Source organism: Scyliorhinus canicula, chromosome 17 (genome assembly GCF_902713615.1).
Source record: "Scyliorhinus canicula chromosome 17, sScyCan1.1, whole genome shotgun sequence".
In the NCBI taxonomy this organism is placed as follows: Eukaryota; Metazoa; Chordata; class Chondrichthyes; order Carcharhiniformes; family Scyliorhinidae; genus Scyliorhinus; species Scyliorhinus canicula.
This window is the reverse complement of record NC_052162.1, coordinates 45,798,459-45,821,508: the sequence shown is the minus strand read 5'-3', so window position 1 is coordinate 45,821,508 and position 23,050 is coordinate 45,798,459. Positions and strand designations below refer to the sequence as shown.

Sequence of the window (23,050 nt, the reverse complement as noted above, 5' to 3'; positions counted from 1 at the left end):
GAAACATGGCACTTTTAGTTGTCAGTGGTACCAGCATTTAATGAGCACAGTAAATTGTAGCATGCATAGGAATTACTCTAAGCTAATTAAGAAAGAAATTAAATTAACTAAGTAGCATAAGCAACAATGGCAGGACAGATGTTATGTTGCAGCGGTGGGAATGTGGAAGCTTTTGAACGCCAAGGCAATCCAGGAAAAATACATCTTCAGAAAGTGTATGCAGCTAGAGGAATTCCAGATCAGGATTGCTGACCAGGAAATGAACTGCAGACGCTGCACAACAGAGGGTAGGGGAAGAAGTAACAGGACACTTCAATTCTCTTCGAATAGGGTCAGCGATGGGGGAACAGAAGGATGTGACCGTGAGTGAGGCAGACAAAGGAACCAATCAGACAGCAGTGGAGGAGCCTCAGACTTTGCAGCTGTCAAACAGGATTGCGGTGGTCAAAAGCGAGGTCCGCAATGTGGATGAGCAGGCCTGCCGTGGGCCGTGGCACCATGGTACAGGAAGCTGTTCAAGTGGGGAAACAGAAAGGAATGTAATGGTAGTTTGGGATAGTGCAGTGAGGAAAATTGGTACTGTTCTCTGCAGCAAAGAGTGTATGGAATGGAGAATGAACAGTTGGAACTGTCTACACCTTAACAATGCTGGGAGTGATGTTCTAGTGAGCCATGTAACCAAGAAAGGAGAGAGGGCTTTTCACTAAACAAGTGGGGGTGAGGGACCTAGATTGGGTGGATGTAACAAGTGAAATCAAATAGTGTCAAGGCAGGTGAGCAACATAATAGTATGGGAAATGAGGGTCAGAGAATGGCAGGAAGGGACAGAGAGAAAAAAACCAAAGGATGCACCAACTGTCAAGATTAGATGTTACAAAGATAACAAAGAGACAAAACTAAACAAAACTAGCAGGATTCTCTGTGCCAGGATGCCCGGAAAATGGTCCCTGATGAGACGGGGAATCGGGCTTCGGAGTAAATCGCGATGCTTCGATTCCCCCCCCTCCCCCCTCCCCCCCACTGGCAGCGTGAACAAGGTCCATGATGTGTGCTGGTGGGTGATGTAAATAAATGCAAATAAGTCTTAATGACCCATTGCATCTATTTAGCAGACCCGACAGACTGTGCTCCGGCCTCCCGCGATTCTCCAGAACCCGCAGCCGAGAATCAGGTGGGCGCGGATCACTTGTGGCCTCTACCATTGTGGCCCTGGCGTGGTGGACCTTGCAGTGGGTCAACCGTGAGGTGCACCATGCCAGGGCCATGCTGGCAAAGACTATCTGAGCCCATCTGTGGCCCAGCCCCCCGATAAAGCACTGCCTGGCCACGTCCATCTATCAGACCCCCCCACCTTCATGCCACCTCACAGGGACCCCTGTGATAAGTGGACCCACTGGGACCCCTGTAATAGGAGGACCCCTCACAGGGACCCCTGTAATAGTGGCACCCCACAGTCACCACTGTAATAGGAAAAATTCTCGAACGGACCCCTATAATCGGGAAAGCTGCCACAGAGACCCCTGTAGTAGAGAGACCATCTCACAGGGACACATGTAATAGGGAGACTCCCACCGGGACCCTCTGCCTAAAGGGAACCCCCTCACAGACCACCCTTCCCCACACATAACCCCCCCCCCCCCGAAAGGAGACCCCTGCCTGGAAGCTATAGAGCAGTGTAGACAGGGGCAGTGAGATGTATTGCAGCTGTAACACTTACCTTGCAGCTCCATGTGTCCATTCCTCAAAGGAGAGAAGTTGTGACCTGCGTCTGGTTCCCACAGATCCATTAGCTGCAAGCAATTCATAGCTCTCTAATAGTGGCCTGTGATTGACAGCTTCTACAAACTAATTCATTCATTTCCCTTCATGGTTCAGTGGCCTAAGTGATGAAGCCCCAATGTTAGTAAATATTGACCAAGCATGTGATTTCACTGCACTTAACTCTCTTTGGTGATCAAGAATGTGGCTTGACAGCGGGATTCCCAGAGAATCCCTTGTATTCCATGCCCGGAATATTTTTGCATGGAAAGGCATATGGAATTGTATCCCGCTTTATGAGGATTGTAAAATTGGTGCAATTCAGCTCCGGCGGGAGAACATGGGGCTGGATTCTGGGCCCCGCCGCTCCACATTTCTGCTTCACCCCACTGGCAGGATGCTCTGTTCTGCTGGCTAGTCAATGGGGTTTCCTATTGTGGGGCATCGGAAACTCCCAGGCTGCCGGCAAAATGGAGCATCCCACCAGCAGAGAATCCAGCCCCTAATCTCCCAAAAGGGGAGTTCAGCCCTACATATTTGAGTGCATGTAGAATTCATAACAAAGCTAGTAAGCTGATAGTGCACATTGAAGGAAATAAATATGATCCAATTGCCATTACAGAGAGGTGGCTGCAGATTAAAAGGATTGGGTACTAAATATCAAGAGGTATATGACATTCAAGAAGAATAAGAAGCCAGTTAAAGGTGGAGGGGTAGCACTGTAAATCAAGAATGATTTTTTGTGCACTATTTAAAGATAACTTGATTCAGGAGGTTAGGATGTAGAATCGGTTTCTGTGGCAATAAGGAATAGTAGGGGAAATAAATCTTTAGTGGGAGCGATCTTAAGCTCCCCCCCCCAAAAAAAAGTCAATAAAACGTAGGTAAAACAATATAAGAAGAAACATTGGGAGGGATATTCCATGCAACCCACCGCGAAACACTGCCATTGGCCGGCAGCAGGAATTCTGGTCCCGTGGCAGGAGTGTACTGTGGGTGGTTTGGAAGTTCCTTCTGGTGTGAACAGTCGGAAAGCTCTGGCCATTGGGTGCATGGGATAAAGGGATGGCAATAAGCATGGAAGATTTTCATCTGCGTATATACTGGAAAATCAGATTGGCAGTCGTAGCCTGGATGAAGAGGTCACAGAAAGATTTTGAGATTGTTTCTGAGAGCAGCACATTCTGGAACCATCCAGAGAGCAGATTATATCAGATTTCATATTGGGTAATGCAACAGGATGAATGAATGAGTTCAGAGCAAAGGCATCAGAAACCACTATATGACTGAATTTTACATCCAGTTTGAAAGGGAGAAAAGTGGGTCCAAAATTATTTTAAAATTCAATAATAGAAACTATGTGGCCATGAAAGCTGAGCCAGCTAAACTGAACTCGGACACCAGGCAAGGGAGAATAGAAAAACAGTGGCAGACATTAAGGGGATGCTTCTGGATACTCAGATAAGTATATTCCTACAGCAAAGAAGAATTCTAAAGGGAGGACCCACCATCCATGATTAACTAGAGAAAGCATCAAACTTTTTTTTATATAAATTTGGAGTACCCAATTATATTTTTTCCAACTTTAGGGGTAATTTAGCGTGGCCAATCCAACTAGCCTGCACATCTGTGAGTTGTGGGGGTGAAACCCATGCAGACATGGGGCGAATGTGCAAATTCCACACGGACAGTGACCCAAGGCCGGGATTCGAACCCGGGTCCTCAGTGCCGCAGTTTCAGTGCTAACCTCAGTGCCCAACATGCCACCCCGAAAGCATCAAACTTTAGGAAAAAGCAGATAATTGCACAAAGCCGAGGGGGCTGGTGGTCAAATGATTGGTTCTGTTGGACTGGAAAGTAGCAAATATAACCCCTCAATTCAAGACGGGAGGGAGGTAGATAACAGGAAGCTATAGACCAGTTAGTTAGTTTGACAACCGTCATGGGGATGGTGGTAGAATCAATCATTAAGGGGTTATAGCTGGGCACTTAGAAAACCGCAAGATAATAGGGAAGTGTCAGCATAGGTTTGTCAAGGGGAAATCATGTTTAACCAATTTATCAGAGTTCTATGACAGAATAACCTATGTTACTGATAAAGGGAAGCCTGCAGGCATACTGTACTTGAATTTCCAGAAGACATTTGATAAGGTGCGATATCAAAGATTATTGCAGAAAATAAATGCTCATGGTATAGGGGGTAACACATCAGCATGGATAGAAGATTGGCTGGCTGGCAGAAAACAGATTGTATGTATGAATGGGTAATTTTTCTGATTGGCAGGATGTGATGCAGGGGTCTGTGCTGGGACCTCAACTTTTCATTTGATGACTTAGACAAGAGGACTGAAAGCATGGTAGCTAAATTTGCAGATGGCACAAAGAGAGGTAGGAAAGTATGTTGTGAAGAAGACACAAGGAGGTTGCAGTGTATAGATAAGCTGAGTGAGTGAACAAAAATCTGACAGATGGAGCATAATTTTTGGAATACTTGTATAATATTGTGAGGGGTCCTTTTAGTGAAAGAGTCTCTATGGTGGGGGGGAGGGTTCCTTTAGTTAGGGGGTCTCTGTGGGGGGAGGGGTCCCTTTTGTTAGGGTGTCTTTGGGAGGAGTCTTTAGTTAGGGGGTCCTTGTGGGAGTGTTCCTTTAGTTTGGGGGTCTCCAGTTAGGTGATCTCGGAGGGTCTCCCTGTCCATGGAGTGCTGGGGGGAGGTCTCCCTATTCATGGGGTTCAAGGTGGGGTCTCCCTATTAAGGGGGTCCCTGGGAGGGTGGTCTCCCTAGTTAGGGAGTCCGTGGGGGATGGGTCACCCCCATACTTGGGGAAATGGGGTCACCCAGGCAATCCTGATGTGGGGGGCTGCTTTGCTGTGCGAGGGGGGAAGATGTTGTCCGGCCTTGGGACTTAGCTCGAAATGACAGCACAATAGCGGGATTCCCTCAGGAATTTCTCATATTCGTCGCCTTGCAACAATTTACATGGCAAGTGATACGGAATTGCTTCCCAATTTGTGCTCCCAGGGGTCGCAATTTTCCTCCGGCGGATGACAATAGGACTAGATTCGCTGCCGGCGGGATCCTCCATTTTGCCGGCAACGTACTCACCCCTATGGATTTCCCGATGACATGGGTTGCCCACAATGGGAAACCCCATTGACCGCATGCCGGGGCGGAGAATCGCGCTGCCGGCAGGGGCGTGCCGCACCAGAAAATGGGCGCAGTGGGATGGAGGATCCCGCCTTAGGTCTCCCAATCTTGCCCTTTATGTTTTTTGCCAGTTTACATTCATATTCTATTCTCTCTTCCTTTATCAGTTTCTGTGTGCTCCTTTTCTGTATTCTAAAAAGTTCCCATTTCTCAGATTTATCACTATTTCTAGCAAATTTATAAACCTTTTATTTTAATCTTATTCAATCCCTAACTTCCTTTATTCACCAAGGTTGATTGACTTTTCTTTTTGTGCTTTGAAGAAATGTATAATTGCTCTAAAGTATGTAATAATTCTTTGAAGACTATCCATTGCCAGTGTACTATCATACCTTGAAGTATTGTCCCAATCCACCTCGGCTAATGTGCCCCTCACACCTTCCTGATTTCCTTTTTTCAGATTTAACACCCTGGCTTCAGATTACCTACCTCATTTTCAAACAGAATGTTCAATCCTATCATATTATAATCACTCATCCCTAAAGGGTCTTTTGCAAGATTATTAATTAGCTCTTTCTAATTACACAATATTACATCAAAAATAATCTGTTCTCTAGTCGGCTCCTCAACATACTGCTCTCAAAAATCATTCCTAACACATTCTAGAAACAAGCTCTCCTCAACATTAGTGCTCATTAGGTTTACCCAGTCTATATGCAGATTGACGTCACCCTTGATTATTACTGTATTACCCATGCCATATGTTTCTCTAATCTCCTTATTAATACCAAGTTTCATACTACTGCTACTGTTTGCTGACCTGTAAACAACTTCTACTAATGTTTGCTGGCCCTTCCTTTTTCTTAGTTCCACCCAAACTGATTCCACATTTAGTTCTTCTGATCTGAGATCTTCCTTCATTAATGTACTAATCTTATCCCTTATTGTCTGTGATGATATGCACAAAGCAATTGTATACATAATAGTATGCACAACCTCCGACCACTAGATGACAGTGTAAACCCACCATGTAACCCCGTGGCTGGGGAATTGTGAATCGGGCTTGTTGGAGGATAGACGTATTTTGCAGTAGCTCTACAATAGTTTATTAGTGTTAGTAGTTTATTATTTTATTTATCCTAGTTATCTTTATCACGCAGTTGTTTCACAATAAATTATTTAAGCTACATGGTCTGTAGTTCATCATTCACTTCGGCCAGTCTGCAGAACATGACATTGTCAAGACAACACTACCTTCCTTTTCTCTTTTGTCTGTCATTCCTAAATGTCAAATATCCTTGAATATTCACTTCCCAGTTTTGGTCACCCAGTAGCCATGTTTGTGCAGTAAAAATTACATCATACCCATTTACCTTTATTTATGCGTTGAAATTATCTATCTTGTTGTGGATACTGCGCGCATTCAGATAGCGTGCTCTTAACTTGTCTTTTTAACATTATTCTGTATTCTAAGCCGAACTGATGCCCACCTTCGTTACACTTGCCTTCTAATTTTGCTTGCTTTCTGTCACCAGGATTTACTTCCTTCCAATCTGAGCTATCCCTCAGCTTCCCATGCCCAGCAAGCTGGTCTCAAACCTCCCCAACAGCAAGGTAAGATTACAGACACAACATAATCACAATTTCCAATTGGGAAACAGTCCAAGACAATGATCTTAGGGCAACAGTAATGTCCCTGTAGGCCATTCTTTCACCTGCAGTATTGATTGATTAATTCTGGATTCTAAACTGTTGCCCCACCTTCTTTTAAATGAGTTTGGATTGTTTTTAATGCAGGTTTCTGGTTACACCGACTGATTTTATTGAGCTACTGATTAAATTTGGAAATGAATCTCAATTTATCTTCTTCCTGCCTTGTAGATGTGAAGTGAAAAATATAAAACCTGTCATGACAAAGAACTGCTTTCCTTCAGCTGAACGCTGGTTGTAAATCTAGTTGTCTGCTGAGCAGTGTTTTGGCTCGGTACAACTTACTTCCCCCTATCATTTCCTTCATGTCAGACTCTCTGGCCTGCACATGCAAAGCTTTTTGCTGACATCAGTGTTTCGACACGGCGAGCAGAGTTCAAGCAGGAAAGAACACCCTTATGTTCTGACTTTTCCAACAGTGAATCCAAGGAGAAGGTAGTATTTTAAGGGGATTAAAAACAAAATGGACACTTACAAACAAAACTTGGTAGAATTATAGAATTTACAGTACAGAAGGAGGCCATTCGGCCCATCGAGTCTGCACCGGCTCTTGGAAAGAGCACCCTACCCAAGGTCCACACCTCCACCCTATCCCCATAACCCAGTCACCCCACCCAACACTAAGGGCAATTTTGGACACTAAGGGCAATTTATCATGGCCAATCCACCTAACCTGCACATCTTTGTGACTGTGGGAGGAAACCGGAGCACCCGGAGGAAACCCACGCACATACGGGGAGGATGTGCAGACTCCGCACAGACAGTGACCCAAGCCGGAATCGAACCTGGGATCCTGGAGCTGTGAAGCGATTGTGCTGTCCACAATGCTACCGTGCTGCCCTGTGGCTGTTATGAGAAGGAATTGGACAAAAGTTTGGCACAACATCGTGGGCCGAAGGGCCTGTTCTGTGCTGTATTTTTCTATGTTCTATGAATTCTGCAATTAACAGTTCTCCGTAATTTTTTTATTTTCCAATTCTTGAAGGGCTGGATCATGAGTTTATTTTTGTCAAAATGGATAAATTCCATGAAAGAAAATTGGAAAGATCGAAAGATATGAAAAGCTGTTGAAAGGTAACTCAATGTTTAGATAATTAGAAATTCAACTGTTTACTTTGATAACTGGAGTTGGTGCTTTGCGCAGAGGTGGCACCAGTTCAGAATATGGTGTGAATGAATTCAACATTATCTTCATTTGTTGAAGAAAAAAGTGGATGGGGCTGTTCAAACAGATTATGCGATCAATCCTAAAGCCTGGATTTTCTCAGAGTCATTAAGACTCCACAGACTTTAAAAACAGCAGGCAGGACCTGGATCTGGAAGTCTCGCCCCTATTTCTGATAGATCTTGGGCTGGATTCTCCGGTCCTCCAGCTGCGTGTTCACTGACAGCGGGATTCTCTACTTCCGTCACATGTCAATGGGATTTCCTGTTGTAGCTACCAAATGCCACCAGGCAACCCATGGACAGGGTTTGGCTGTCAGCAGGAACAGAGAATCCCAATGGCCGTAGAATTCCGGCCCTCATTTTTGCTGGTACAGGAAAGATGTTGGAGTGTGACTCATGCATGGGAGAAACCCAAACTCATCAGAGTCATCTGAACTGAGTTCAAACAGACCCCAGTTTGGTTGTAGTAAGGCATTTAACTTTTTGTGATGGTGTTAAGAATTTTAAGAGTAGGCATAAATGCTCTTGATAAGGTCAATAGAACTGTCAAGCTGTGACGTTACTTAAATCCTCAGCCCTTTAAAGATATTAAAACGTCAAAGAATTTTAAAAATGCAAGCTGTGAAGTTATTAAAATCCCAATTTCTTTTAATTAAAAAATATAGCCTGTACACGTGAGATTTTTTAATTTATTTGCCATGATCTACTGGCTGCGCTCCGCTGGAATCGGAATGGGGACGTGGCCAGTAAATTCCACGGAGGCCTCTTCCAGACTTTCTGACGGCTGTTGTGCCTTCCAAGATCTAACCGGATGTTGCAAGGTGTCGCGATCTGGATCCCATCCACAGTGGGCAGACCCAGTCTCGCAGAGCTGATGTTGGATCTAAGTGGCTCCTGGCATCTATCGGCCTCAACAGGAGACCTCATCTGGCACCATTCAGTACTGGTCCGTGCAAAGGTGGACCAGGTGGAATGGCATCTGGGAGTCCTCCCAGGCCATTAGGGGCTCCTGGGTGGTCAGGGAAAGGGCAAGGTGCCCCCTAGCTCTTCCCTTGGCACCTGGGAACCTTGGCATTGCCAGGATGGCACCATGTCACCACCCCTGGCACTTCCAATGTGCTCAGGTGGTACTGCCAGGCTGGCAAGAGCACTGCCAAGGGTCCAGACCTGAGGGGGTCCATGCCCATGAAATGAGGGATGCGAAGGGTGTGAAGGGTGGGTATGAAGGGACCTCCGGCAGGTTTGGGGGGGGGGGGTGAAGGGTGGGGGTCCTGGAAGGCAGGGGCATGAAAGGGGGCCTGGAAAGCCTGAAAATGAGGGCCCTCAGCGACGCCCCTTGGGAGATATAGGGTAATGTCCATTTGTGTGAGGGGTGACATTGCCCATGGATGTGGGAGACCCTCAAGCTCACTTAGAGATGGGTTACCCATTCAAAGTGGTGGTCCGATCTCTGAAGAGCCAGTCTGGCCAGCGGGTTCAGCTCCACCAGTGATCGAAAAAATTCAAAGTGTGGGCTATCGCAGAGAGCAACTCCCCTGGGCCCAAAAAAGTGACAAAGTGTGGTTAGGTATGGTGAGGTACGATGGGGAACTCGCCGACAGAGCCGAAGAGAAACCCCCAGCTAAAACCGCCTGAAATGGCACTTTGTCTCGAAGTTACAATAGCTGTTTGTTGACATTACCTCAAAGGGTATTATTATGTCATTATTAATGCTTGGTTGTATAGGGCAGCATGATGGCGCAATGGTTAACACTGCAACAGTGCCAGGTTCAGTCCCAGCCCTGGGTCACTGTCCGTGTGGAGTTTGCACATTCTCTCTGTGTCTGCGAGGGTCCCACCCCCACAACCCAAAAAATGTGCAGGGTAGGTGGATTTGCTGTGCTAAATTGCCCCTCAATTGGGAAAAAAAGAATTGGGCACTTTAAATTAAAAAATAATAATGCTTGGTTGCTTTCCATAGCCTTTCATTATCTAGAGGGGGATTCTAACTTCACTTTTTGATTGACAATTCACAGATGTTTAATAAAGGATTAGTAATCTGTGATGAGGGGTTATGATTATAAGTCTGTTTGTTTTTATAATCGATTAATTGCTTCATGGGATTAAAATGCTTTGAATGGGCTTTGAAGAATGGGGGTTTTTCTTTTATAAAATAGTGAAGGGCATAATAGATACTTGGAACGTTAATTTATTTCAGTTCTGAAGAAGTCATATTCAATTTGAATCATTAACTCTGTTTCTTCCCACAGATGCTGCCAAACTTGCTGAGTATTTCCAGCACTTTCCGTTTTCAATCCATTTAATTTTGTAAGAGTTCCTCCTGTTTATTTCCTTTGTTCCCATTTATTGTATTGTATTACATTTTGTTTCACTATTTTTGATCCATGGACTCATAATTACGATGTGCCTTTAAGCAGAAAAGTGCTTGCCAGGACAGTGTGTTCCTAGGTTTTGTATTTTGGAGAGGAGAACCAGACTCGTTGCTGCCGACAGTATTCGGCACCAGCTTGGGAGGGAATCAGTTCAGTTGGTTAACTGGCAACCAACGGGTTGGCCAGGGACAGTCAGCGATTAGTTCTTGCGAGGTGGTTTTTTCAAAGAAAACCTGCCAGAAGCCTCTCAACCCTCGAAGGAAGCGGAGCTGTGTTTTCTCCCTCTCTCTGCTGCCAGTTGCTTGCTGTATCATTGAGTCTGAAGTGAAGATCATTACAAGTTGAAGGAAAAGGAAGTACCCGACTGAAGATCTAACCCTGAGAAAGATATTAAGTGGAAGACACCCATCTGAATCAAAGAGGAGAGGGCAGTTAGAAACGGCTGGTTGGGAAAGAGGTATTAAATATTTCTGTCAGTTTAATTATAATTACTGTTAATAATAAAAGGGGGAGGCAGTGGCATAGTGGTATTGTCCCTGGACCAGTAATCCAGAGACCCAGAGTACAACTCTGGAGTCCCAGGTTTAAATCCCACCACGGCAGATGGTGAAATGTTAATTCAATAAAAATATGGAATAAAAAATCTTATGATGATCATGAAACAATTGGCGATTGTCGTAAAATCTTGTCCAGTTCGTTAATGTCCTTTAGGGAAGGAAATCTGCCACCCTTGCCTGGTCTGGTCTATATATGACTCCAGACCAACAGCAATGTGGTTGACTCTTAAATACCCCCTCAAGGGCAATTAGGAATGGGCAGTAAATTCCCCACAGTGGGGGGGCCAAGAACCCTCCCATTGTGTGTTGCGGCAACCCTCCCAGAATGTGTTGCGGCTTGGGGGGGGAGGGGGGGGGGGGGGGGGGTGGGCGCGTCGGCTCCTCCTCGCTATACTGAGGAGTTCTGGCGAGTGGAGCTCCCCAGTGTAGAAAACGGGGCTATGTGCAATCCCAGGGGCTATGTGCAAGCCCCAGCCATGCGTTCCTTGCAGAGGCCCCTTATCAAACGTGAGTCATGTTTTGTACCAATCTGTTTCTCGGCACTGCAAGTGCCAGGAAACACACGGCTAAACGAGCTCGCTGTGGGACTTTGTTCCTTTTTAGTAAAATCTCGCCCCCAACTTGAATGGGGCTGGAGTTGGCCACGCACTTGCCCAAGGTGTTGTGGAAATTTCTGGAATTCAACTCTTTTTTTCATGTTTAGGCCAAGGCTGTAAGGAGAACCCAAACTGACCAATGGTGAGCAGGATATTGCTGTAACTGCCACTTGAGAGCACTTTCAATGATATTTTCCATCACTCTATAGGTGATTAGGCATAGACTGATTGGGGTGTAATCGGCCAGATTGGATTAATCCTGCTTTTGTTGGCATTACATATCTGTGCACATTTCCACCTTGTCAGATAGATGAGGGTGTTGTAGTAGGACTGCAACAGCATGGCTTGAGGCATAGCTTGTTCTGGAGCACAAGTCTTCAGCCCTGCAACCAGGATGTTTTCAGGGCCTATAGTCTTTGCTGTTTCTCGTGTGCTGAGTCCCTTCTTGGTATCAAATGATGTGAATGGAATTGACTGAGGGCTGTTTCTGTGATGTTGGGGACTTCAGGAGGAGGCAGAGAGATGTATCATCCCCTCAACATCTCCGGCTGAAGATGGTTGCAAATTCTTCAGCCTTGCCTTTTGCACTCACATGTTGCGATTCCCAATCAGTGAGGATGGAAATGTTCATGGAACCTCCTCCACGATGGATAAATGTACCGGGTCAGTGTGTTACTAATAGACTATGGATCTCCGAGAGTTGATTTATTTTCTGTGATGAGCAAACAAATGTCAACTGAGATCACCTATTTGGATGAGGCACTGGAGGCCAGCTGATATAGTGAATCCAAATTCAGTATGATTCACCGGCTGTAGGAACAAAGATGAGTAAATTAAGTCGGGTTGTACGTCCATTGGGTCTCTGCAAATATATGTCCGGAATATATTTTGGCTGTTTCCACCTTGTTATCAGGAGGGATCACTGGCCAAAGACAGGTCTCGGGTTATTATTGAACATGTCTGAGGTGGAAATATTAATGGCGGAGTGCTGGGAGTACTGAACCTGGGACCACAGTGCACGTCTGCTCAGTTGCAAAAATCCGGGTCATTCCGGAGAGTAGGAGATCAGGAAAACATAACACTGAGGCTCCATCCTCCCAAGTGCCCGGGAAACGAGTATTATTCACACACTATGCAGAGCAATATCAAGGGCAATCAATCATAACATTTATACCAAACAGAATGATATCTCACTTGCCATTAGGTGCAAAAGAGCTCAGTCCTCCCATTAAACAGCCAGACTTCATTCAATTGGCTGAATTCTGTACAGAGGTTGCAGGTCTCAAGGGGTGTTGAGACTATTTCTAGCAACTCAAACAGCATTTTGACGGCGATCAACCCTCAGACCTTTCCTGTTCTATACCACACTGGACAGGTTAATTACCAACTGAAGCACAGTGTGCAGTTCTTTGCAACGAGTGAGTCCTTGTCAAGCATTAACAACTCCACTGAAAAAGTTGCTTGCTGACATTTACTGCACATGAAGCACAGTCACTTAAAGAGATACAGCAAGGCTTTGGATATACACACCCTAGAATCAGTCAATTCCTTTAAAACAAGCAAGGGAAAAATTAAGAGTAGGGGATGTCACCAGTGATGAATGTACCTCATTTGGAAAGATTATAGATTTTGAGGAAGATTCATTTGTTTCTTTACCTTTGTTCTTGCATAGGCAGACCCTGAGTGACACGAGAACACATATCACTCTTTGTTCACATATAGACTGGTATGAATCCAAAGAGTACACTGGCGAGGGGATGGACAGTCACTTGCTTACACAAATCTGCTCAGCCTCACCAAGGTGAGCTCCCCTCTCTAATCAAATCCCTGGGGAATTCCCCTGCTTCCTGCATGTTAGGGAGCTGAGAGGATCAACGTACAGCTGAATTTGTGGGTAATTGCTTTCTGTTGCTGGCAGTGCTAGCTGAAGGAGCAGGACCATAGCAAAGATGTTTTTGTGAGGAATTTCTGTCTTTGATGTGCTACTCAAGAGGCTCATGCTTTTGCACATTCTCCCCGTGTCTGCGTGGGTTTCACCCCACAACCCAAAGATGTGCAGGGTAGGTGGATTAGCCACGCTAAATTGTCCCTTAATTGGAAAAAATTATTGGGTACTCTAAATTTATTTTTTTAAAAGAGGCTCATGCTGTTGCACCTGCTCAGCAGCGTCCTCCACATCTCCTTGTCAGATGAGGAGTAGGATCATTGATTTCCTCATTTACTCATCATATAAGACTGCAGCCCTAGCTTGTGCAGAACACAGCAGACCGCCATGATATGAGAGACCCTCACTGGGCCAGACTGAAGGGCCCCACTGGATTAGTCTCGGCACCTGAATTTCATCTTCCGCAGCACAATGGCCTGTTCGATGGTCACTCAGATGATTCCATGATGGGCATTGTACCCTCTCCTTCGCTGCAGTGCGAGGGTTTCTCACAGGATTCCTGACGGTGTGCAGATGGCTGGAACTGCTCTGCCGCTTGGGACTGTCAAAATATTTGATGTTGTGGCTGCTTCCTGGGAAGCATGCACAGTCCTGAAGGAGCTGGTTTTGGATGGCCAGTTGCACATTAATGGACAGGAAACCCTTCCTGTTGCCGAAGGCTGCTTCAGGTCTGTCAAAATCTTATATGTGTGCAGTCAATGACAACTTTCAGCTGGCGGAATACAGCGATGGCTCTAAAGCCGAAGGAACTCTCCACCTGATTGTTCACGTCAGTTCAGTACTGCACGTTATCACTGACCCGCGAGAGCAATGCAATGGTCACCTATTTGATGCGCCAATGGGCCACAGCCTGGGAGGTGTTCACTAACCCACATGGATCTTGGCTTGTCCTTCAACATGGCACATAAATTGATGATGGCCTCTCTGGGGACATTCAGCCTGCACTGACACTGCTGTCCAGATATCTGCAGACTGCTGAGCTGTGTATGGTGGTCTGATGTTCAACTGGAGGTGTGGTGCAAGGTGAGGGGTATGGTGGTCTGATGAAGCCAAGGGGTGCAATGTGGAAGGAGGGCTGTGCAAGGCAGGGTGTGTAGGGGAAGTGCAAAAACTAGGGGAGCAATGTAAAATGAGGGCTGTGCATGGAGGGGGTGAAGGGCAAGAGCTCACAATAGTAGGCAGAGGGGCAAGGAAGAAGATGAGAACAATGGAGGGTAGAGAGAAGAGCCAACAGGGGAAAGCTGCACCCTGACAAGGCTGAATGAAACATAGACAAACAAGGAGGTCTAAGGGATAGCACATGTATTACTGGAAAGGGATTCAAGCAGATAACAGATTATGGGTTGGATCACTGTCATCCATAGTCCTCTTTGGAAAAAAAACTATCTGAATGCTCCCATTTAGGTTCTGGGGCTGGCAGACAAGAGTCCGAGAGTGCAGGCATTCCTGCGACAAAATGGAAAGAAGTCATGGATGACATGCAGTCCACAGCTTGGTTTACAGGTCTGCCTTACAGCTGGTGGCCCTGGGTGTGGTGGGCTCTGTACTGGGCTGCAGAGGATATGGTGATGGTCACAGTAGGCGAGATAGGAAGCGTATAATACATGGGTGGTGGAATGTGAATCACTCATGGAGGGGGGGCAATTCCATGAGTGATGGTGCACACGGTCTTCAGATGGGATCCACATGAGATCCATGTGAAATATGGATGCTTCGCAAGTAAAGGGCTTGGGGGAGGGGTGTGGGAATGTCCACCACCACAACGTCAGGATCCCTTATTAGTGGGGGAGGCTGGAGAATAACAGGTGGCATCTCTACCTGCACATCGTGAGGCTCCAGGAGAGTCAGAGGTTTTCAGAAAGTGAGGTAGGAAGGGCCAAACACTGTTTGTAATAAAGATTCAGAACTACCATCGCAACACACAGATAAAATGGTGTCTTCCAAATTTTAAAGTAGGATTGGTTGTCTGGGAGGGGTATGATGAAGTGTTAGAGGCATAATAAGCTGGGCTCTAGGGCTCCACCTTGGGACCATACTCATTGTTTGTGCCTCTACAGTGGACTGGGTCCAGGTCTTACATCGTACGCACACCCAGTTGTACAGGAATCTACAGCAAGCCAGATTTCTAATTTTGCACTTTAAAAGGGATAGGCAAAACTCAATAGCCTGATGTCAAAGTTTGAAAAGCTGCATGGTAGAAGACAGAAATGTAGTCTTGGAGAGTGAAGGTTATTGTTGTGGTGAATGTAACTCCGGAATTCACACTGTATTGGATATACATGAGACCATGCATTTGTAAGCGCAGTTGCGTTGCCCGACCACTAGGGGGAGAAGCACTGGGAATGCTTAGGGGTTTGTACAGGGCTCCACCCTGGCTCCGCCCGCGACTCCTCCCCCTTCACCGCTGTATAAATACCAATGCTCAGAGCCAGTTGTTCAGTTCATCGAGAGTTCAACGCGGAACAGGCTGGCTCTGTTGTAAGTAGATTAAAACCACTGTTCATATCTTAAAGCACGTGTCTAGTGAATTGGTGGTTCCATCAATTGTGAAGGGGGGAACAGCTGCATCAATTCTGCCTTCCCATCAGAGAAGGGGAGTTACGGGTTAATAATTAATGCCATTCATCAGCGGCCAAACAGAATCATTTCATTCATAAAAACAAATCGCTGCGGATGCTGGAATATGAAACAAAAACAGAAAATACTGGACAATCTCAGCAGGTCTGACAGCATCGGTGGAGAGACAAGGGAGCTAACGTTTCGAGCCTGGGTGACTCTTTGTCAAAGCTGTTTTCGAGTCACCCAGACTCGAAACGTGAGCTCCCTTCTCTTTCCACGTGCTGTCAGACCTGCTGAGATTGTCCAGTATTGTCTGTTTTTGTTTGAATTCATTCATGATGGACAACCGAAAGCTTATCGTTATGCCAAGAAAAAGAGTGGAGTTCAGAGCCACATCAGGTCAATTGTGTAATTCACAAGTTCTCACCCCCCCCACAGGGTTCCAGATGCCACATCTGTAGAACGGAATGCTGCTCACCTCTCTCTGTGCGTGAGAGTCCAATGGATAAGGTAGCATGAGGAACAATACAATGTAAGCTGCAAAGGTTTAGCTGCCCCACTTCTACCATGAGTCTCTTGTTCACACCTTTCTTTTCAGCACATTTAATTGTTTTGGTCTTTATTGTACCTTTTCAGAGAGGAGACAAAACTGATCATGGATCCAGTGATCCAGGGAGCTTTTCTCAGAATCCTCATTCGAAAAAATGAGGTGAAGGAGAGTGTGGCTTCAGTGTGTGCAGGTCTAGCAAAAGGCATTGTGTGAGGGATATGGTCAGGGGGAGCATGATCATCAATAGGAAACTGAGGAGCAGAGACCCAGATAACAGAGATGATCACGGCACCAGGGTCCATCATCCATGAGTCTCTCTTCTGTACATGAGTGAGAAGCAGTGCAGGGGAAGGCAGTGATTGTCCAGAGCATTGGTCCACCACATATGCCATATGCTCCGAAAAGACCTGATGACAGGTGGGTTTGTAGGTTTCCACCTGCCAGAGGCCCTGAAGGTGGAGGGGGTGAAGGGAAAGAGCTTTCAATAGTAGAGAGAGGGGCAAGGAAGAAGATGAGAGCAATGGAGGGTAGAGGGAAGAACCAACAGGGGAAAGCTGCACCCCGACAAGGCTGCATAAAACACAGACAAACAAGGACGACTAAGGGATAGCACATGTATTACTGGAAAGGGATGCAAGCAGATAACAGTAATCCAACCATTATGGGTGGATTATTGTTACCCATAGCACTCTTTGGAAAAAGGAACCACCTGAAGTCTCCTATTTAGGTTCTGGGGCTGGCAGACAAGAGTCCGAGAGGGCAGGCATTCCTGCTACAAAATGGAAAGGGGTCATGGATGATAGGCAGTCCACAGATTGGTGTAAAGGTCTGCCTTACAGCTGATGTCCATGTGTGTGGTGGGAGCCCTCAATTGAGTGGGAGCACTCAATTTCTTTGTGTCTGCAACTGGGGACCTTTGTAACATTTCACAGTCAGCCAGATATCAGTGTATTCTGGAGGTGGTCAATGCCCTCTACAGGGCCCATCATTATGTCAACTTTTCTTTGGATGAGGATAGCCAGGCTCAGAGATTCACGACCCTCGCAGCTATCTCTGTGTTCCCAAGAGTGCAGGAAGCAATAGACTGCATCCATGTGTCTATACAGGCTCCCTGGCAGCAGCGTTTGATGTTCATCAAGCGCAAGGGCTTCTATTCCATCAACATGTAGTTAGTCTGTGTGACTATCGAAAGCAAATCCTGCACGTATGTGCTGGTTCTCTGGGTGTTTCTATGACTCCGACATCCTCAGTCACTTTCAGGTGCCTGGGATTGTTGAGGAGCTGGAACATCTGCAGGAATGGTTGCTGGGAGAATATGGGCTATGCACTTAAACGCTGGCTCATGTGTCTGTGCATCGCCCTCAGACACCAGCCGAGGAAAGGTGCAGTGTTGCTCATGCCACCGTTCACTCACTCATAGAGGAGACCATAGGAATGTTGAAAATGTGATTCAGATGCCTGGACTGCTCAGTTAGCTCTCTGCAGTACACACTGGAGAGGTTTTACCACAACACTGCAGTTTTCTGTGTCCTTCACAATCTGGCTATGCAGAGAGGTGAGGCCCTGCCAGAGGGTGAATCAGAGGAGGAGTAACCCTTCTCAGAAGATGTAAATGTAGAGGTGCAGGAAGCCCTGGGGATGCTGATGGATAAAATGAACGCGGGATGCCATGGAAGAGGCATGCCTGTGGAACTCTCACAGCTGAAAGATTCCACGAGGAGTAAAACTATATCTGATCACCAGGAGGCATCTCTTCTAGCCCTCTAAGTCATTTTGTGACTTTTGAGGGAATAGCTGAACCATTGCAGAGGGTCCTGCATTCACACTGGACCTTAGGTGCTCACAACTCACTAGGGTTAGATGTTAGCTGTGGTCATTGATGTCCTGATAATGTGCTCACTCTGTCAACTTGAAGTCCAGTGTGAAGAACAGCGATGTCAGTCGACGCTGGAGGTTTCTTAAACCATGTAAGGAGGCAAAAACTGCCAAAAAGATGTGCAGACCAATGCCGCTTTCTCATCCTAAAGTGCATGTCATGGTTTGGGAGACTATCAGTTCGGGAGCTCTCGGGTGCACATAGAGTCACGTGTCTGATGAGCCCTCATTAACCATTGCTAACCCTTGAGGATGGAGGGTTGAGGACTTACCCATTTTACACTCTGAATAAAGAATTACACACATCTCCGTGATAACATACAAGGGTCCAATACCAAGTTTCACTCAGGCTGGCATCACATGAATGCTAACCTTAAAAGCGGACACTGAGTGTGCAGAAGGCTGAACCTCGGAATAAGAGGATTGCAAAGATCCAAATCAAAATGCTTTCATCTGTTACATTCACATACCCATGGAATGATTTTCAAAAAATGCAAGCTCTTCACAGTGATAGACCCTGAGGTGACATCAAAACTTTTAAACTTTCCTAACCCTAACACTTGCCTTGGTGCAGCCCTGACACCTACAGCAGAGGTGGAGGCAGCTGCTGACTGCTATGTCCTGATGCCTTGTGATAACCTTGGTGGGTGCCCTCTGGTGGCCTGAGCCCTGGAGGGCCACATAATGTTCTCCTTCTCAGGGGAAGAAGCCCCCTCAGCAGCTTGTGATGCTGGAGTGGGTGCAGACGCAGGCAGAGGGGACTGTGAGCGACTGCATACCCGTGGGGTGCCCAGCTGATGCTCATCCTCCCTGTGGTGCCCGAGGGCCTCGGCCTGACTCCTGCAGGTAAGGTACTTCGCCCTCATGTAGCCTACATCCTGATGGATCTGTTCCACATGGCACCTGTGCTAGTCCCTCCACAGTCCAGGTGCGGCGCCAGTTTTGCTGTCGTGGAAATCCCCGAATCCTGCCCCGGATTCAACACTTAGTCTCAGGAATGGAGAATCCCACTGATTGTCTCTCTGTCTCAGGAAAAGCGAGGGTTTCCTGATCAGAGTGACCTCACTTCCGAAAGCCTTTCTCCAGTCCTTTTCTCTCTCCACAGCTGACAAAATGATGCTGTCTCTCTCTCTCTGGCTCCTCCCAGCATTGACCTCATCAATCCCAGACTTTTAACCCTTAAATTGCCCACTACATTTATAATCCAATTTCCAAAAACCTTCAATCGTGACAAGAGTGATATGAGTATGCTGGATTGGTGTTTAAATATGGTGCCAGGACCTACGAATCTGCCAACTGTTAGCAGGCGGATGAATCAGCTTCGGGCCCACCTGGTGATTTGGAGAGGATCCCCCAACGCAAAATCTGCGTGGGAACCCACCATTCTGGTCAACGGGAAAGATGCCGCCAGAGGCACCCACCACTGCATTTAATCTCGAAAACAAATAATTTCGCCCCCAGTGTTTCTATCAGAATTTGAAGAATTAGTAACTTGAACTTGAAAATGTTCTGAGTCAAAGCTTCAGGACTCAGGATAATAAATTTAAAGCTTGCAAGCAAGTTGTGTGGTTCATATTCTTGCAGGAACCTTCCTTCAAACCTCACGGAGCTGCCGAGAACATTATAAAAATGTCTATTCTGCGTTACATCCTTCTCGTGTCCATTGCTCAGCCTCATTCAGGCACTTTGATGGTGGCATATTCTTTCAAAAAGTAATTGGGCGGGATTCTCTCAACCCAGGCCGGGTCGGAGAATCGGCGGGCGGAGCGCGAATTGCAAGAAGCCGCCCCGGCGCCGGTCCGCTGATTGGCGGGCCGGCCTCTCGGTCTGGGGGCCTCTTTTGCCCCGCGCCGGGCCCTGTAGCCCTACACCATGTTGCATCGGGGCCGTCGCGCGGAGAAGAAAGCCACTGCGCATGTGCGCAATCGCGCGGTCGTAGCGCACATGCACAAACCTGCAGCGCCCATTTGACACTGGTATCGGCAGCTGGAGCAGTGCAGGTCGCTCCAGTGCCACGCTTGCCTCCTGTAGGGCTTAGAATTGCTGCTCCTGGGGGCCTGTTGACTCCGTCGTAAAACGCGATGGTGTTATCGACGGCGTCAATACTTAGCCTCAGGAGCAGAGAATCCCGCCCATTGTTTTAACTATAATCATTCATTTATTACTATGAATTTGGAACAGTGACATAGGTTAGAGGTAAAATTATGGGATAGGATACTATTCTCCTCCACCTGACTTGATAGTGCTTGATGGGACAATGTAAAGGGAGAGCACATTCCTTATGCTGTACCAATCCAGACGGTACTTGATGCTAGACCCACCTCTTCGATAAGGATTCAAGCCAAGGTGCTGCCTGCCCTTTAAGGTCAGTGAGAAAGATCCAAAAATACTGTTCGGAGAACAGGAGAGTTCTCCCTGGAGTCCGAGACAATATTTTCCTTCAACCATCATCAGTAAAAAAAGATTACCTGTTCATCCTCACATTGCAGTTTGTGCGCTTGCTGGGTGCAAATTGTTTGTCATATTTCTTACATTAAAACAGCGATTAAGCATCCAAAGTATTTCCTCGGCTGCAAAGTACTTTCAGACATCTTGGCCAGAACTCTCGGGCCATTGGGATCCTCTTCGCCAAGGGTTTTCCATTGACAGCAGCGGGAACAGAGAATCCCGCTGCCAGCGAATGGCCTGTCGCAGAGAAACAGAGGGCTGGGGCAACCGTGGAAGCCAGCCCCTTAGGTTCTGAAAAGCGAAATGAGCCTGTGATGTGTGTCCATGGGCGGGATTCTCTTACCGGCGGGGCGGGGGGTCCTGGCGAGACGGAGTGGCGTGAACCACTCCGGCGTCAGCCCGCCCTAAAGGTGTGGAATCCTCCGCACCTTCAGGGGCCAGGTTGGCGCCGGAGTGGTTTGCGCCCCGCCGGCCGGCGTGGAAGGCCTTTGGCATCACGCCAGCTGGGGTCGAAGGGACTCCGCCGGACGTCGAGTGTCCGCACTTGCGTTGACACGGCCGATGGGTAGGAAAAGAGTGACCCCACAGCACAGGCCCGCCCGCGGATCGATGGGCCCCGATCGCGGGCCAGGCCACTGTGGGGGCACCCCCAGGGCCAGATCGCCCCGGAGCCAGCCCACGCCGCCAGGTCCCGCCGGAAAGGGACCTACTCTGATCCATGCCGGCGGGACCAGCAAAAAACCAGCGGGGCTTCGGCCCATCGCTGGCCGGAGACTTCGGGCAGCCCCGAGGCCCATTGAGTTGTGCCGGTCCCCGCCATTCTCCGGGGCAGGCCGCGTGAGTGACGCCTCACCGACTTTTGGAGGACCGGAGAATTCGGCGGCCGGCGGGGGCGGGTGTGACGTCGACCCCCGCCGATTCTCCGACCCGGCGGGGGATCGGAGAATCCTGCCCATTGTGTTCCATTCTGACCGTTCTCATAAACCAGGAGTACAGAGTTCAGGATGCCACAAGTTTTAAAGTTTTTATGCAGTTGAAAGCAAATCAGACACTTTGTGACAAAGCACATTTCTAATCTTTCATAGCTAGCCCTGCCAAAGAGCCATTTCGCAAAAAAAAAAGAAATGTTATTTACACATAGAATGGATGGCAGTTCAAACCAAGCCTTGATATCTGACCTTCTCTATTATTTCACTTGAACTGGCTGAGTGAATGCACATGGTTTGTGTTAAATAGTTATTTAGATACGTTTGATTTCAGACCATATGGGGAATTGAGTGTATTAGGAAATCGTTCCCTTGCCAACTGTTGACAGGTTTTTTTTTTGCAATTTACTGTTGTTATCCTGACTTCCCTATCAGTGAGAGGAGCTATAGGAAGTTAATTCACCATGTTCAGAGACAACACCAGCTGGGAATCATCCTGTTCCCAGCCGGTCACTCGTTCTATCCTAAATTAATTTATTTTACATTCTTGGATGAAGTTATCTTTTTCTCATTCTGTCACTCTGCACTAACCCTCTTCCACCATGTTGTAACATGCACTGAACTTTCAGGCATGATAGTCAGTCAGGCATTGTGGCTCCAGCTTTCACCAAAGATTGTTCTGATCAGGTTTAAGGAAGTCCTGCAGGAAATGATTAACTTATTGGCATAACACACATTGGAATAAAAGGTATCTGGAACCCAATTGAGGGTTTTGGATGGTTTCTGTAAAGAATAATAGATACTTGAGAATGTGTAACTGGCAGGAATCTAATCAAGGGATTAGGTGACAAATGCTTTTCAAGATTTTTCTTGCAGAGAATAGATCAGTCATGCAATGTCAGCTGTTATTAATAAAATATCAATATTTTTGATTAAGTATTGAATTTGCAGATCTCACACGATTTCGGGGATTGAGGGCAGCATGGTGGCGCAGTGGTTAGCACGGCACCGAGGACCCGGGTCCCTGGAGCCCTGAAGCAGCTGTGCTAACCACTGTGCCACCGTCCCACTCCATGAGCACTAATCCTTAGCCTTATCACCGTTGCAAAGTCTGGCCATTGACATTTTATATATATCGTGCTTTATATACAGTGTTTTCAGGAGGTAGGTTAGCTCAGTTGGCTGGAAGGCTGATTAATGATGCAGAGCGTCGGCAACAACGCGGGTTCAGTGCCCCTACTGGTGAGGTTACCATGAAGACCCCCGCCTTCTCAACCTTGACCCATCGCCTGAGGTGTGGTGACCCTCAGATTAAACCACCACCAGTCGGCTCTCTTCCTCACAAAGGAGTTAGCAGCCTATGGTCCTCTGCGACTACGGTGACTTTCATTTTGTAGTGTTTTGTTTCCAGTTGTGATTTAACCTCACAAGTTATTATG

The 23,050-nt window shown here is 47.0% G+C and overlaps 1 long non-coding RNA gene across 1 annotated transcript; it reads left to right on the top strand.

Moving 5' to 3' along the window:
- Positions 1-6,441: 6,441 nt before the first annotated feature.
- On the top strand, positions 6,442-10,701 carry LOC119952496. Its single transcript, XR_005457876.1, has 3 exons — positions 6,442-6,520; positions 7,602-7,690; positions 10,033-10,701. It is a non-coding gene; the product is annotated as an uncharacterized LOC119952496 (long non-coding RNA).
- Positions 10,702-23,050: the final 12,349 nt, after the last annotated feature.